Source organism: Salvelinus sp. IW2-2015, linkage group LG11 (assembly GCF_002910315.2).
Source record: "Salvelinus sp. IW2-2015 linkage group LG11, ASM291031v2, whole genome shotgun sequence".
Lineage (NCBI taxonomy): Eukaryota > Metazoa > Chordata > Actinopteri > Salmoniformes > Salmonidae > Salvelinus > Salvelinus sp. IW2-2015.
Window position 1 is genome coordinate 18,660,142 of NC_036851.1, and position 18,361 is coordinate 18,678,502.

At 44.4% G+C, this 18,361-nt stretch overlaps 1 protein-coding gene and 1 pseudogene across 1 annotated transcript in view; both read left to right on the top strand.

Annotated features, from left to right (window-relative positions):
- The window catches only part of LOC111969942 (membrane-associated guanylate kinase, WW and PDZ domain-containing protein 1-like), a 193,091-nt gene that overhangs the window by 24,174 nt on the left and 150,556 nt on the right, over window positions 1–18,361 (top strand).
- Window positions 775–18,218, top strand: LOC139028419 (glyoxalase domain-containing protein 4 pseudogene; annotated as a pseudogene).

Below are 18,361 nucleotides of genomic sequence, written 5' to 3' on the forward strand. Positions count from 1 at the left end.
ACAAGCACCTGTTGCTGAGGAACAAGTTGTCCATGTTGAGGGTACCGAGTTGCAGCTTGTACCAGAAGGGAACATAGTGTATGTTATGCAGCAGAAAAATATTGTTGTTGGAGGTAAGGATGGATTTTGGGAACCATTTCCCCAGACTGGTGAGATGCACAGTACGAGTGATGGGGTTCAGGTGGAGCTAGTCTCCCTGGTAGTGGAGGAGATGCCCGGTATGAGTGATGGGGTGCAAGTGGGAAGTGTTCAGAGGGATGTGGCTGAGGGGAGTGAGGGGTCTGTAGCCTCAGTTGAGGAGGATCAGGAGAAGGATATGGACATCTCTTTTGATACAATAGCAGCTGGTGACGACTCTATTTACAATCTAGAGGAGGTAAATGGGTTCCTGGATCAGACTTTTGGTAAATCTGTCAAATTGGCATATTTCTTTGATGTTGATAAGTTTGTGAGGTCAGCTGTGGTGTTACAGAAGACTGTGGGGTTAGATCAGTTGATTGTGAAGAAGCGTTTCCGCTTGAGGAAATGTGTTACTGCTGTTACGGCAGCAGAAGGTAGTGGGAAACGTGGTCAGGTTAAGAGAGAATTAAAACAATAATAATGATCATGCATCAGGGTGTTTTTTTCTCGGTCTTGTTTCTCTACTGTTTCTCCTTTCTCTTTTCTATACAGCAATCAATTGCAAGGATTCTTAATCAACGTAGACAAACTGAGCGTGATATACAATCGTATAGTACACAGCAAACTCACATGGATTACATTGGCTTTGAGGCGAGCCTTGCATTTCATTTTCAAACTGGGTGACAGAAGCTAAACGGCCACCGTTTACCGAGATGTGCTCGGCATGAAGATTTTGCGTCGCAAAGAGTTTGAGGCAACTTGTAAGGGCCCTTATGATGGAGCAAGAAAATGGTCGGCTTTGGGCCAGAGGATGATGACTTTGTGGATGAACTGATCTACAATTATGGTGTGGGAGAATATCGCAGAGGCAATGACTTCTTCGGTTTGACTCTGCAGTCTAGCAAGGCTGTCAGCAATGCTCAGCGGCTTGGTTGACCCCTCACTGAGGTTGGACAGGGCCACTATCTGGCTGAGGCTTCTACCCGGTGGACAAAGAACAGCCTCCCAATGATACTGTACAGAAGGTGAATCCGGCAGGGTCTGACCTGCAGAAATCAATACACTGCTGCTCCTCCCTTCTGGGGATGAAGGTGAAAGAGAGCAATGAGGAGAAGAAGACTGCTGATGGGATTCACAGACACTCATTGTAAACTACAGCTTCACAACATTGTTGGGACAGTAGATCATGGGACAGCCTTCGGGACGATAGCATTCTCCTGTCCACGTGAGCAGTTGGCAGATCTTGAAGCCTTTTTAAAAACTGTATTTTTTTATTCCACCTTTTATTTAACCAGGTAGGCCAGTTGACAAGTTCTCATTTACAACTGCGCCCTGGCCAAGATAAAGCAAAGCAGTGCGACACAAACAACAGAGTTACTCATGGAATAAACAAGCGTACAGTCAATAACACAATAGAACACAATAGAACATCTGTACACAGTGTGTGCAAATAAAGTAAGGAGGTAAGGCAATAAATAGGCCAATAGTGGCGAAGTAATTCCAATTTAGCAATTTAATATATGCAGATGAGGATGTGCAAGTAGAAATACTAGTGTGCAAAAGAGCAGAAAAAAACTAAAGCAAATATGGGGATGAGGTAGGTAGGTGGTTTGGATGGGCTATTTACAGATGGGCTGTACAGCTGCAGCGATCGATAAGCTGCTCTGATAGCTGACACTTAAAGTTAGTGAGGGAGATATAAGACTCCAGCTTCAGTGATTTTTGCAATTCGTTCCAGTCATTGGCAGCAGAGAACTGGAAGGAAAAGCGGCCAAAGGAGGTGTTGGCTTTGGGGATGACCAGTGAGATATACCAGCTGGAGCGCGTGCTACGGGTGGGTGTTATCGTGATCAGTGAGCTGAGATAACGCGGAGCTTTATTTAGGAAAGACTTTTATAGATGACCTGGAGCCAGTGGGTTTGGCGACGAATATGTAGCGAGGGCCAGCCAATGAGAGCATACAGGTCGCAGTGGTGGGTAGTATATGGGGCTTTGGCGACAAAACGGATGGCACTGTGATAGACTACATCCAGTTTGCTGAGTAGAGTGCTGGAGGCTATTTTGTAAATGACATCGCCAAAGTCAAGGATCGGTAGGATAGTGAGTTTTACGAGGGTATGTTTGGCAGCATGAGTGAAGGAGGCTTTGTTGCGAAATAGGAAGATGATTCTAGATTTAACTTTGGATTGGAGATGCTTAATGTGCATCTGGAAGGAGAGTTTACAGTCTAGCCAGACGCCTAGGTATTTATAGTTGTCCACATATTCTAAGTCAGAACCGTCTAGAGTAGTGATGCTAGTCAGGCAGGTGGGTGTGGGCAGCGATCGGTTGAAGACTATGCACTTCATTTTACTAGCATTTAAGAGCAGTTGGAGGCCACGGAAGGAGTGTTGTATGGCGTTGAAGCTCGTTTGGAGGTTTGTTAAGTGTCCAAAGAAGGGCCAGATGTATACAGAATGGTGTCGTCTACGTAGAGGTGGATCGGGGAATCACCCGCAGCAAGAGCGACATCATTGATATACAGTTGAAGTCGGAAGTTTACATACATACACTTAGGTTGGAGTCATTAAAACTCGTTTTTCAACCACCACACATTTCTTGTTAAAAACTATAGTTTTGGCAAGTCGGTTAGGACATCTACTGTGTGCATGACACAAGTAATTTTTCCAACAATTGTTTACAGACAGATTATTTCACTTTATTCACTTTATCACAATTCCAGTGGGTCAGTTGACTGTGCCTTTAAACAGCTTGGAAAATTCCAGAAAATTATGTCATGGTTTCTCTCACCTCTCTCACCTCCTTCACTCACACACTCACCTCTCACTCACACACTCACCTCTCACTCACACACTCACCTCTCTCACTCACACACTCACCTCTCTCTCTCTCTCACCTGTCTCTGTGTGTCAGTGGTGACACCACATCACCCTGCTCTTCTGTAGGACTGATCAGCCTCTCATTTCCTGTTTGCTGGAGAGGGGATTATTGCATTCTCACCTCCCCACAACCCTCTCTCTCCGTCTCACTCACACCCCTCTGTCTCACATACGTACCCCTCTCCCCCTCACTCACCACTCGCTCTCACACACTCACCCCCCCCTCTCTCTCTCTCACACACTCTCTCTCTTACTCACTCATCTCTCTCTTACTCACCTCACTCACCTCACCTCACTCACCTCTCTCTTACTCACCTCTCTCTTACTCACCTCTCTCACTCAACCCCTTCTCTCTCACCTGTCTCTGTGTGTCAGTGGTGACACCACATCACCCTGCTCTTCTGTAGGACTGATCAGCCTCTCATTTCTTGTTTGCTGGAGAGGGGATTATTGCATTCCCCCCACATCACAATATGTTCCCCCATACCCACACTGCCTAGGTGTGCCCTGTTGTGATTGGTGGGTTGGTGTATTCATGCTAATGAGAGGCATCAGTGTCAGCAGAGGACAGCTACTGGGAGATTAGATTCTCTGCCACTGGGTGAGGAGTGGTGTGTGTTTGTGTCTGAGTGGCCGTGTGTGCGGTCCTGCAGGCTTTCTGTGTGATTGATGCAGTGCATCCTCAGTTGTGTCGGCTGCAGAACGTCGTCTGCATAATTGTTCCCTCCCGCCGTTTGGCGAGGAGCAGAGAATCCACACTGACACTACTGACAGGAGACTACAGTACTCCTCCTGCTCCCTCCTCTCTGCCTCCTCTCCGCTGTGCTTCCTAATAACTTTCAGACTTTTTTCATTTCTGATCTGTTTTCCAGCTAGCAGTATTCTGTACATCCTGTTTTTGGAGAGAGCAGTGGGAACTTGTTTTATTATTTATCAGCACAAGACATTTTTACACTTCAGTAATTTAGCAGACTCTCTTATCCAGAGCGACTTACAGTAAGTAAGTGCATCCAGTTTCATACTCAAGTCAAATCAATAACTTAGCTTTCCTTCCCTTGTTTGATAAAACAATGATGTTAATATGTTTCTATCCGGAGGCCAATTCACTTCTATTTGATGTTTGGAGGTAAGCCGCAATATCAACAACTTGACGTTAGCAGCTCAGAAACACTCTCATCCTCAGATGTAGTGTTAAGACAGTGCTGGGACTCAATGCCCAGCTCTGAGACAGTTTATTAGGCCTGCAATGCAGAGAAGCAGAGCGGAGGAAGGTTTTACAGACACTCTGGGTTTTAGTGATGTTTTCATGGACGATGCATTTTTGTTGGCAGTTCAGGTTGAGCAGAGCAGTCATAAAAAGTGAGCTGAAGTCTTGGCGATGGTGTTTTGTTTTGAGGCAAGGCAACCGTGTCTGTTCTTGGGCAAGGTTTTGGGCGAGTGAGTCCCATTTTGTGGTAGTGTCTGTTTTGGGTTAGTCAGTTGTGTCTGTGGTAGAGTCTGTTGTTTGGGGAAGCCAGCGGTAAAGCAGTGGTTAATATCTCATTAGTCATAGCGGGCTGGCACCCAAACACTATTGGAACAGATGGACACCCAGATCCCTGTGGAGGGAGCTGGAGCGGCCACAGTGGAATCCCACAGCCACACACACTTGGGACACTGGGCCACAGCTCAACTCCTCTCTCTAGGATTCACAATGTTTAGCCTAGATGTGGTTCTGCTTTGAACTGTAAACCATGGACTGCGAACTAACATGTTCAAATCTCATGTTTCAAACTGCTGCTGTGCGACATTGACAAGTGTGAGAGTTTAGCTGTGCACTGATTTGACTGGGTAAGAGAACCTGGCATATCCTCCCCCAGAGAAGCACATCCCTGCGTGTTTTAACAGAGAGCTGGATCATGGATTTCTTACTGTAACTGGTACAGCAGCAGCTTCCTGGATACCCTCAGCCTCACTATCATGTTAATATTAAGGCAGGTTCTTTGTAAACGCTGTGCCCTCCCTGCCTTCATCACAACCAAATGCTTTAGATTCCTGCCCCTGTCCCAGACCTGCTCAGGCTCTGCTGTCTGACAGTCATTCAGGGTGCTTGCCTGTCTCTCTGCCTCTGGCTCAACTGTACTTCATCTCAGGAAGAAGGCCTTCTTACACTGAACCCTCCTATTACTGATTGATCTTTGTTGACCGTAACGGAAGGGCATCTGTTTTGGCTCTTGTCGGCTCATCTCAATGCTGATGTGAAAGGGGTCGTGTGTGATGTATCACTGCAGTAGACAGTGACTTGACAATGGGGCAGTATACAGTGTGTGTGAGGGAACAGGGATGTGTGCTGTGAAGTATGTAGCATAGGATCTGATTACAGTGTGTGTCTGTGGCTAGTAATGCTCTCTCCCAGGGGGGGAGAGGCCCCCATCCATGAGGCCCCCATTTATTAGCCACAATTATCATTCTAGCACAAAAAATATCAAGTTAGACAGGCTCACTAGGCTAAAAATGGACCAGCCCATCTCTCTCGCTCTCTCCCTTCATCTCTCTTTCTCTCTCTTCATCTCTCTCTCTCTCCCTTCATCTCTCTCTCTCTCTTCATCTCTCTCTCTCTCCCTTAGTCTCTCTCTCTCTCTCTTCATCTCTTTCTCTCCCTTAGTATCTCTCTCTCTCTCTCTCTTCATCTCTCTTTCTCTCCCTTAGTCTCTCTCTCTCTCTTCATCTCTCTTTCTCTCCCTTAGTCTCTCTCTCTACCTGCTGATGATGACATTTCTCTCTTTTTGGGGAGGGGCGTTGTTTTATTTATCGAGACCATGATAGATCACTCTGACTTGCCTTCATTACAGGTAATATATTTGAATCCCCATTCGAAGAATGCAAACTCTGTATTTAGGCTCCAGAGAGAGAGCTGTACTGTCAACTACGGTTTGTTTACATTTTGCTTTTGCATACTCTTTCATTATTGGAGACTAGGGCCAGGAATTTCCAGGGACCTCAGCATTCGATGTTATCACAATACTTAGGTGCCGATACGATATGTATGGTGATTCATACATTTATATGTATTGCAATTCGATACTGTGATTTTATTGCAATTTTACGTTCCAAACAGATTGCTCACTATGTGTCTGCTGCAGAGAGACGAGAGAGCATGATAAAATGTAGTTTTGATTAGTCAGGGAAATAAAAGTGCCGAAAGCCATTTGTCTCATTATTTACAAACAAGATGGAGAACAAGCTATAGGCTGAAAAATACCTGGCGCAGGTACAGCCGACTAGCTCTAGCTAACGCTATCTAACAGCAGCAGCTGTTTTTTTACAAATCGATAGTTGGAGTCAAACTATCGATGTTATAATGTTGCGATATGTAACTGTATCGATTATTTTCTCATCACTGTTGGAGACGACATCAAACAAACCATAACTGAATTTTGTTTATGTCCAAGCCTAAATGAGAAGCAGACTCTGACTGTGATGTCTGAGAATGGGAGACAGGCATGACCGGTCAGCTTTGATCTAGTCAATGGGATTTGGGAATAGGAGGAGGAACTGCGAACTTGCTTTTTATTAACTTTGATGTAGCAGGAGATCCAGAGTGGAGGAGACGGAGACAAAGAGAGACGGATAGGTGGTTAAAGGGATAGAGAGCGGAAGAAAGAGTCAGGGCTATGCTACACATGCGATTGAACCTGCTCTGGAGGAATGTGGGTGGTCAGATGTCATCATCCACCAATGCAGACAATTTTAGCCTCTGGGCGGCCTAAGAGCTTTGGTTTCTCTCGGTGTGTGTGTGTGTGTGTGCACTTCCATAGTACTTTACACATGTCTAGTCATACAACTCTACATGACTTTTGAAGGATGGACAGACAGGAAAGGAAGTGACCTCTTTGACTGGCAATATTTATCCATTCTGCAGCGATACATTTCAAAGAGTTATGGACACAGTTAGATCAGTGAAAATGTATAAAATATGTTTGTCAGTTTGGCGATGCACCACCATGAAGTGTCAGAAATGTGTAGAATCAGATGCAATCTGGGTTCACAATCATAATGACTGTKAAAGTCATCAAGATATAGCCTAAATACACTATCTAAAAAAGAAAGTATGTGGACACACCTTCAAATGAGTGGATTCGGCTATTTCAGCCACAGCTATTTTGTCGTATGGTTATGCAAGGTTGTGATAACACGCAGCATTCCATCCTGCCTCCCATGCTGGAGAGAAAATGAGAGATTAGAGTCAAATTCATAGTGTTTATCTTCTTTTCATCTAACGGTCCCCTTCTCTCCACCCCCTCCCATATTTTTCCCTCTCTTCTCTCCATCTTCTGTGTTGCATGACCTATTGTGGGGGTCCTAAATGAGCTCTGGCCCATCCACATGGCTCAGACCCCTGTACCTCCTAGTGAACACGACAGAGCAAAGAGAACCACGCGCTCAGGAGGTTCCTCCCTTTTGCTCATTAGTACAGGTAGCCTGCCCTACCACAAGCCACAGCCACACACTACATACTGGGTTTGGCTCTGACTTGCCTGTCTGAGTTGCTGGGCAGCTGCAGTCTCTGGGAGGAAACTAGAGCAGCGTGGAGCCATATGGTGCCCCAGTGTGCTGTGCAGTCAGTGGAACAGGAGAATTTGATGTTGAGCAGGAATAACAGAGTGGACATGGAACAGCCAGCCAGGACTGGAGAGGGAGTATAACACTGATAAAGGATTATTTTTCTTTGTATTCATTCAGTCCAGGAACCTTGTGAAATGTCTGGGCTGGGGTGTGTTGGAATCCTGTCAGGATTGTGTTTATTAATGGACAGGACTGGAGTGGGGGTGTCCAGCTCCTCTAAAGGACAGTACATATCTTGCTGCAGGGTCTGGGCTCATGCAAGGATGAGCACCAACAACTGTCATACGCTTTGGTTTTTGTGCTCCATTGCGTTTGTACATTAATGTCAGTGTCAGATTCCCTCAGCATGATCAGCCCTCTGACCCCAATGAGACAACCGTGAGTGTGTACAGAGAGGGGTCAGCGGTTCAACGGTGTAGTCCTGAGACAGTGTGTCCTGCTGCAGTAATTGCATGTGTAAATGATCCCAGTGCTCTGGCCCCTTCTGGAGACATATCAGACAGGCAGAAGAGGGTCATTACACACAGCCGAGGAGCCCAGCAGACTGATGGAGTGGAAGATAGCATAGCTATCATTCTTGTCTTTGTGTGTCAAGATGTCTGTCCAAAGAAATAAGATGAGGGCTAGAATTAGTGGTCAGTGATGGTTATATACAGCTTCATGTACACATTGTACAGCAGTGTGTGTGTGGGGCGTGTCTCTCAATACCCCAGGGTCCCGCTGGAGACCCGCCTCGCGCCACGCCCCCCCAGAGCTCTAGTTGCTATGATACTCTTAGGGGCAGGATTGATGTTAAAGATGGTAAAGGTGTCACCAGGCTTAATTGATGGCTGAGGAAAGCCGGCCCCAAGCCAGGCAGCGCATGCTATCACCAGAGGCACAGCACAAACAAATCAATCAATCAATCAATAGGCATCTCTCCAGCCTCTCCCCATCTCTTCCCCAAAGTGCACAAAGGGGTATTTCCCATAGAAAACAACCACATTGGAATACTCATCTATCCCGGTTGAAATGTAATTAGAAGATGTTTGAGAACGCAAATGTCATGCTTATCGATCAGAGAGTCAGCGCAAACGTTAGCCTACAGGCCAGTCCCTCAATTTAACAACTCATTAAAGAGTCTCATTAGAGGCTTGTACTGTTGTCTTCAGGGCAGAGACAGAGAGTTCTTAGTACAGTCATCTCGTCTGGCCTGGTCTGGCCTGGTCTGGTCTGGCCTGGTCTGGTCTGGCCTGGCCTGGTCTGGCCTGGTCTGGTCTGGCCTGGCCTGGTCTGGCCTGCATGCTTTTAGTCATTTACAGATCTCTAATGAACAGTGTGTGTTACTCTTGTTCCAGGCTGGGGTGAACAGTAGGTTGTATTGGAACTCATCTCTAACTCTTCACACCCTCTTACTTTTTCCACATTTTGTTGTGCTACAGCTAGAATTTACAGCTAGAACTGGCCTACACACAATATCCCATTAATGTCCAAGTGGAATTATGTTTTTAGAAATTATTACAAATTAAAAGCTGAAATGTCTTGATTAATAAGTATTCAAGACCTTTGTTATGGCAAGCCTAAATAAAAATGTGCTTAAGTCACAAAGTTGCATGGACTTAGTTAGTTATTAACGTGACTATGCATAGATGACAACATAGAGAAGCAGTGGTGTAAAGAGGGGGGGGGGGGGTAATGCAAATAGTCTGGGTAGCCATTTGACTAGATGTTCAGGAGTCTTATGGTTTTGGGGTAGAAGCTGTTTAGAAGCCTCTTGGACCTGGACTTGGCTTGCCGTGCGGTAGCAGAGAGCACAGTCTATGACTAGGGTAGTTGGAGAATTTTTAGGCCTTCCTCTGGCGCCGCCTAGTATAGAGGTCCTGGATGGCAGGAAGCTTGGCCCCAATGATGTACTGGGCCGTTCGCACTACCCTCTGTAGTGCCTTTTGGTCGGAGGCTGAGCAGTTGCCATACCAGGCAGTGATGCACCAGTCAGGATGCTTCGATGGTGTAGCTGTAGAACTTTTGAGCATCTGAGGACCCATGCCAAATCTTTTCAGTCTCCTGAGGGAAAGTTTTTGTCTTGCCCTATTCACGACTGTCTTGGTGTGCTTGGACCATGGTCGTTTGTTGTGATGGGGACACAAGGATCTTGAAACTCTCAACCGTGCTCACTGCAGCCACGTTGGTTGAGAATGGGGGCGTGCTCGGTCCTCTTTTTCCTGTAGTCCACAATCATCTCCTTTGTCATGATCCGTTGAGGGAAAGGTTGTTGTCCTGGCACCACACGGCCGGGTCTCTGACCTCCTCCCTATAGGTTGTCTCATCGTTGTCGGTGATCAGGCCTACCACTGTTGTGTCATCGGCAAATGTAATGATGGTATTGCTGTCGTGCCTGGCCGTGCAGTCATGGTGATCAGGGAGTTAAGTAGGGGACTGAGCACGCACCCCTGAGGGCCCCTGTGTTGAGGATTATCGTGGCGGATGTGTTGTTACTACCCTTACCACCTGGGGGCGGCCCGTCAGGAAGTCAGAGTCCTTAGCTTATTGATGATCTTTGAGGGAACTTGTGTGTTGAACGCTGAGCTGTAGTCAATGAATACCATTCTCACATGGGTGTTCCTTTTGTCCAGGTGGGAAAGGGCAGTGTGGAGTGCAATAGAGACTGCATCATATGTGGCTCTGTTGGGGCGGTATGCAAATTGGAGTGGGTCTTGAGTTTCTGGGATGATGGTGTTGATGTGAGCAATAACCAGCCTTTCAAAGCACTTCATGGCTACAGATGTGAGTGCTACGGGTCGGCAGTCATTTAGGCAGGTTACCTTTGTGTTCTTGGGCACAGGTACTATGGTGGTCTGCTTAAAACATGTTGGTATTAGATTGGACAGGGAGAGGTTGAAAATGTCAGTGAAGACACTTTCCAGTTGGTCAGCGCATGCTCGTAGCACACGTCCTGGTAATCTGTCTGGTCCTGCGGCCTTGTGAATGTTGACCTATTTAAAGGTCTTACTCACATCGGCTGCGGAGAGCGTAATCACACAGTCTTCCAGAACAGCTGGTCCTCTCATGCATGTTTCAGTGTTATTTTCCTTGAAGCGAGCATAGAAGTAGTTCAGCTTGTCTGGAGGATCTGGGCAGCTCTCGGCTGTGATTTATTTTGTAGTCTATAATGGTTTGCAAGCCCTGCCACATCCGACGAGTGTCAGAGCTGGTGTAGTATGATTCGATCTTAGTCCTGTATTGACACTTTGCCTGTTTGATGGTTCGTCGGAGGGCATAGTGGGATTCCTTATAAGCTTCCGGGTTAGTGTCCCGCTCCTTGAAAGCGGCAGCTCTAGCCTTTAGCTCAGTGCGGATGCTGCCTGTAATCCATGACTTCTGGTTGGGGTATGTACATACGGTCACTGTGGGGATGATGTCATCAATGCACTTATTGATGAAGCCAATGACAGATGTGGTGTACTCCTCTACCGTCGGAGGAATCCCGGAATGTTTTCCAGTCTGTGCTAGAAAAACAGTCCTGTAGCTTAGCATCTGCTTTATCTGACCACTTTTTTATTGATCTAGTCACTGGTGCTTCCTGCTTTAATTTTTGCTTGTAAGCAGGAATCTGGAGGATAGAATTATGGTCAGATTTGTCAAATGGAGGGCGAGGGAGAGCTCTGTATGCGTCTCTGTGTGTGGAATACAGGTGGTCCAGAGATCTTTTCACTCTGGTTGCCCATTTACCATGCTGATTAGAAATTTGTTAAAACGGATTTAAGTTTCCCTGCATTAAAGTCCCTGGCTACTAGGAGCGCCGCTTCGGGGTGAGCGTTTTCTTGTTTGCTTATGGCGGAATACAGCTCATTCAATGCTGTCTTAGTGCCAGCCTCTGACTGTGGTGGTATGTAAACAGCTACGAAGAATACAGATGAAAACTCTCAGTAGGTAGTGTGGTCTACAGCTTATCATGAGATACTCTACCTCAGTCTAGCAATAGCTCAAGACTTCCTTAGATATAGTGCACCAGCTGTTATTTACAAAAATACATAGTCGCCGCCCCTTGTCTTGCCAGACGCCGCTGTTCTATCCTGCAGGTACATCGTATAACCAGCCAGCTGTATGTTGATATTGTCGTCGTTCAGCCACGACTCCGTGAAGCATAAGATGTTAAATTTTTTAATTACCTGTTGTTAGTTTAATCTTCCGCTTAACTCGTCGATTTTATTCTCCAAGGATTGCGCGTTTGCTAGCAGAATTGAGGGAAGTGGGGGTTTATTCAATCGCCTACGAATTCTCAGAAGGCTGCCAGCCCTTCGGCCCCTCTTTCTCCGTCTCCTCTTCACGCAGATGACGGCGTCAGGGCCTGTTCCCGAGGAAGCAGTATATCCTTCGCATCGGGCTCGTCAGAGTCGTGAAAGAAAAAAAAGGATTATGCTAGTCCGTGGTGAGTAACCGCAGTCCTTTGTATATTATGTTCAAAATAAGTAAACAAGTAACTTACAAACATCCCAATTAATGGCTGCAGGGGCAGTATTGAGTATCTTGGATGAAAAGGGGCCCAGAGTAAACTGCCTGCTCCTCAGTCCCAGTTGCTAATATATACATATTATTATTAGTATTGGATAGAAAACACTCTGGTTTCTATAACTGTTTGAATGATGTCTGTGAGTATAACAGAACTCATATGGCAGGCAAAAACCTGAGAAAAAATCCAACCAGGAAGTGGGAAATCTGAGGTGTCTAGGTTTTCAACTCATCACCTATCGAATACACAGTGGGATATGGGTCATTTGGCACTTCCTACGGCTTCCACTAGATGTCAACAGTCTTTAGAACCGTGTCTGATGCTCCTACTGTGAAGTGGGGCCGAAGGAGAGGGGATTGAGTAAGGTCTACCATGACCTGAACATGCGCTGACCATACGTGTTCATGTGAGAGCGAGCTCTGTTCTAACGCATTTCTGAAGATAAAGGAATTCTCCGGTTGGAACATTATTGAAGATTTATTTTAAAAACATCCTAAAGATTGATTCAGTACATCGTTTGACATGTTTCTACTGACTGTTACGGAACTTTTTGACATTGTCTGCTTTTAGTGAACGCGCTGCGTGACTTTGGATATGTTTACCAAACGCGCTAACAAAAGTAGCTATTTGGACATAAATGATGGACATTACCTAACAAATCAAACATTTATTGTGGAACTGGAATTCCAGGGAGTGCATTCTGATGAAGATCATCAAAGGTAAGTGAATATTTATAATGTTATTTCTGACTTCTGTTGACTGCACAATATGGCGGGTACCTGTATGGCTTTATTGGGCTCTGAGCGCCGAACTCAGATTATTGCATGGTTAGCTTTTTCCGTAAAGCTTTTTTGAAATCTGACACAGCGGTTGCATTAAGGAGAAGTGAATCTAAAATTCCATGTATAACACTTGATCTTTGATCAGCGTTTATAATGAGTATTTCTGGAAATTGATGTGGCTCTGCAAAATCACCGGAAGTTTTTGGAACTACTGAACATAACGCGCCAATGTATACTGAGATTTTTTTATATAAATATGAACTTTACCGAACAAAACATACATGTATTGTGTAACATGAAGTCCTATGAGTGTATTCTGATGAAGATCATCAAAGGTTAGTGATTCATTTTATCTCTATTTCTGCTTTTTGTGACTCCTGTCTTTGGCTGGAAAAATGGCTGTGTTTTTCTGTGATTTGGCGGTGACCTAACATAATCGTTTGTGGTGCTTTCGCTGTAAAGCCTTTTTGAAATCGGACACTGTGGTGGGATTAACAACAAGATTACCCTTTAAAATGGTATAAGATACTTGTATGTTTGAGGAATTTTAATTGAGATTTCTGTTGTTTGAATTTGGCGCCCTGCACTTTCAGTGGCTGTTGTCATATCGATCCCATTAACAGGATTACAGCCCTAAGAAGTTTTTAAACAAACAAAAAAAACACAATCGGCTGGGGGCACGTAAAACGTCTGCCTTTTCATCCGGCGCCATTTTACAGCCTTATTCTAAAATGGAATAAATAGTAGTTTTCCTCATCAATCTACACACAATACCCCATAATGACAAAACAAAAACCATAAAACCTGAAATGTCACATTTACATAAGGATTCAGACCCTTTACTTAGTACTTTGTCAAAGCACCTTTGGCAGCGATTACAGCCTTGAGTCTTCTTGGGTATGACGCTACAAGCTTGGCACACCTGTAGTTGGGGAGTTTCTACCATTCTTCTCTGCAGATCTTCTCAAGCTCTGTCAGGGGAGCGTTGCTGCATAGTACATACACAATAACCCACAATGACAAAGTGAAAACAGGTTTTTAGAATAAAAAAACTAACAAATTCCTTATTTACATAAGTATTCAGACCCTTTTCTGTGATACTCGAAATTGAGCTCAGTTGCATCCTGTTTCCGTCATCTTTGAGATGTTTCTACAATTGATTGGAGTCCACCTGATTTTAAATTAAATTGATTGGAGGTGATTTGGAAAGGCACACACCTGTCTATATAAGGCCTCACAGTTGACAATGCATGTCAGAGAAAAAACCAAGCCATGAAATGGGTGACCGAAGAAAAAAAAGTATATATTTATATATATATGTATTTAATTAATTTTGATTTCAGGCTGTAACACAACAAAATGTGGAATAAGTCAAGTGGTATGAATGCTTTCTGAAGGCACACCATCATTTTGAGGTCAAAAAAAGGGAGGTCACAATTCTGTTTATACGCTTGTTTACATGGATATGCTACTTAATAAAAACATTTGAAACAAGCTATTACACTTCATTATTATCGTGGCAATTCATTATTATTTTTCAGGTTATTACTTAAATATGAATCAACAAATTAAAAAATACCAGGTCGGAGAGGATATGTCATAATAAAGATATGTCTACCATGTCCTTTTCTGTTGGCTTTTCTGCATATAAAAAATGTAATACGGATCCTATTTCGACGCACAAAACCATTCAAACAAAGAGATGGGTTTTCTCCCACTTTTCCCGAAATATTTGTGAAACGTCACAAACCCTGCTGCTGCGATCATTCGATGGCATTGGCATAAGTTCTTCAAAGAGAGGACTCTGTAATGAGAGAAATGTTGTAGCCTAAGCTATTGAAAATAGTCATTTTAGGCACTCAGTCAACATTAACAGGTCAGAGAAACCAGACACATGCTCATTGCTCACAGAGCACGTAAATGATGGTATGAATGAGAATGGTAAATTTACTGTAATTAACATTAACAGAAATGTATGTAACCAAATGATGAGGATTAACGGTAAATTGCCTGTTTTACAAACAGTTGGTTACCACATGGGCATTCATAGAAGTGCATTGTGGGCCAACACTGTATAGCCTGGGCTACTATTCTAAAATAAAGTTAATACAAATTCAATTAAAACCTCAAATGAATGTAGGCCTATTTAAACGTGTTTTGATTGCGTGCCCACTGGACCTGGTGCTTCTTGTTTTCATCTGATAGGTGTGGCTGCAATAGTCCAACCGTGACAAGGACCGACAAGTTGTGCGTTCCGAGATGCCGTTCTGCACACCACTCTTGTACAGCGGCATTATTTTGCGGTTTGTGGCCCGCCTGTTAGCTTGCACGATTCTTGCTATTCTTCTTCGACCTCTCATCAACGAGCGGTTTTCGCACATAGTGCTGCCGCCGACTTAATGTTTTTGGTTTGTCGCACCATTCTCGGTAAACCCTAGACTCAGTTGCGTGTGAAAAGCCAGGAGGACAGATGTTTCTGAGATCCTGGAAGTCTGTTTCTGACCGTTTGAGCAGACACATGCACATTTGTGGCCTGCTGGAGGTCATTTTGCAGGGCTCTGGCAGTGCGCCTCCTGCTCCTCCTTGCACAAAGGCGGAGGTAGCGGTTCTGCTGCTGGGTTGTTGCCCTCCTACGGCCTCCTCCACGTCTCCTGATGTACTGGCAGACACAGCAAACCTTCTTGCCTCAGCTCGCATTGATGTGCCATCCTGGATGAGCTGCACTACCTGAGCCACTTGTGTGGGTTGTAGACTCCGTCTCATGCTACCACTAGAGTGAAAGCACCAGCAGCATTCAAAAGTGACCAAAACATCAGCCAGGAAYCATAGGAACTGAGAAGTGGTCTGTGGTCACCACCTGCAGAACCACTCCTTTATTGGGGGTGTCTTGCTAATTGCCTATAATTTCCACCTMTTGTCTATTCCATTTGCACAACAGCATGTGAAATTTATTGTCAATCAGTGTTGCTTCCTAAGTGGACAGTTTGATTTCACAGAAGTGTGATTGACTTGGAGTTACATTGTGTTGTTTAAGTGTTCCCTTTATTTTTTTGAGCAGTGTATAACAAGCCACAGCCACATGACTCATCGTCTGTTTTTTCTACACAATGATGTGAACTTTGATATCAAATTGTGTATTGTTTTCTTGAGCTTTTATTGTCAGATTTAAAAAAAAACTCCAGTCTTCTGGGACGGGAGAAAATCCTGTTTGAGTCCAGAGTAAGAATGCTGCGTAAGGCCAATGGAGAAAGTATTACCTGAGAATTAGATTTCAAGCCTCACCGGAGAGCATGGTGAAATCCCTGGCCAGTTGTGTTGTTGTGAGCTTGTGCCTCGTCCTGAGATTGGCTGAAAGGCTGGCTGCCTGTCTTCATGAATATGGTGTGTGCATCAAATCATGTGATGTTCACATGGGTCACATTTTTGGAACAGTGTATTTCAGGAGATCCCTATATGCATACACACACAAAATGCAGATAAAACAAGGCTACATTTTATGTATACATCTTGGTTGCCATTTGTAAAATATATTGATCACATGACTGTATGTTGACCACAATTTAAACAGTAGTGCTCTCTAGTCAATAGAGGCATTGTGTGCTCTATAAGGGCATCTGAGGGCATGAGATAATCACGTTGGAACAAGGTGGAATCCTATTAAACCGGTTCCGACACTCAACACGTGGCAGGGGCTGTACCTTTTGTGTGTGTCTCTTCACAGTCCCCGTTGTTCCATAAGGTGTATTTGTACCTTTTTTTTACCTGACAGGTAACTGATGCAAGCAGTACAGATGTGGAATAGAGTTCCATGTAGTCATGGCTCTATGTAATACTGTGCACCTCCCATAGTCTGTTCTGGATGTGGGGACTGTGAAGATACCTCTGGCATGTCTTGTGGGGTATACATTCATCTTGTCAACACCTCTTACAAAAACAAGGTGTGATGAAGTCAATCTCTCTTCCACTTTAAGCCATGAGATATTGACATGCATGTCATTAATGTTAGCTCTCTGTGTACTTTTAAGGGCCAGCCGTGCTGCCCTGTTCTGAGCCAACTGCAATTTTTCCTATGTTCATCTTTGTGGCTTCTGACCACACTACTGAACAGTAGTCTAGGTGTGACAAAACTAGGGCCTGTAGGACCTGCCTTGTTGATAGTGTTGTTAAGGCAGAGCAGCGCTCTATTATGGACAGACTTCTCCCTATCTTAGCTGCTGTTGTATCAATATGTTCTGACCATGACAGTTTACCATACAGGGTTACTCCAAGCAGTTTAGTCACCTCAACTTGCTCAATTTCCACATTATTCATTACGAGATGTAGTTGAGGTTCAGGGTTTAGTGAATGATTTGTCCCAAATACAATGCGTTTAGTTTTGGAAATATTTAGGATTAACTAATTCCTTGCTACCCATTCTGAAACTAACTACAGCTCTTTGTTAAGTGTTGCAGTCATTTCAGTTGCTGTAGTAGCTGACATGTATAGTGTTGAGGCATCCACATACATAGACACACTTTACTCAAAACCAGTGGCATGTCATTAGTAAAGATTGAAAAAGTAAGTGGCCTAAACAGCTACCCTGGGGAATTCCTGATTCTACCTGGATTATATTTGAGAAGCTTCTATTAAAGAACACCCTCTGTGTTCTGTTAGACAAGTAACTATTTATCCATATTATAGCAGCTGGTGTAAAGCCATAACACAAGTTTTTCCAGCAGCAGACTATGGTCAATAATGTCAAAGGCTGCACTGAAGTCTAACAAGACAGCCCCCACAATCATTATCAATCTCTCTCAGCCAATCATCAGTGCTGTGCTTGTTGAGTGTCGTTCCCTATAAGCGTGCTGAAAGTCTGTTGTCAATTTGTTTACTGTGAAATAGGATTGTATCCATATTTTTCAGGAAGTTTACTAAGGGTTGGTAACAGGCTGATTGGTTGGCTATTTGAGCCAGTAAAGGGGGCTTTACTATTCTTTGGTAGCGGAATGAGTTTAGCTTTCCTCCAGGCCTGATGGCACACACTTTCTAAACTCAGCAAACTCCCTTTTTCAGGAACCTGTCTTTCATAGATAATTCGTAAAAATCCAAGTAAATTCACAGATCTTCTTTGTAAAGGGTTTTAACACTGTTTCCCATGCTTGTTCAATGAACCATAAACAATAAATGAACATGCACGGTGGTTAAGATCCTAACAGCTTAGGTAGGCAAATAAGGTCACAGTTAAGAAAACTTAGGACACTAAAGAGGCCTTTCTACTGACTCCCAAAAACATCCAAAGAAAGTTCCCTAAGGTGCCTGCTCATTTGTGTGAACGTGCCTTAGGCATTCTACAAGGAGGCATGAGGACTGCAGATGTGGCCAGGGCAATAAATTGCAACGTCCGTACTGTGAGACGCCTAAGACAGCGCTACAGGGAGACAGGACGGACAACTGATTATCCTCGCAGTGACAGACCACGTGTAACAACACCTGCACAGGATCGGTAC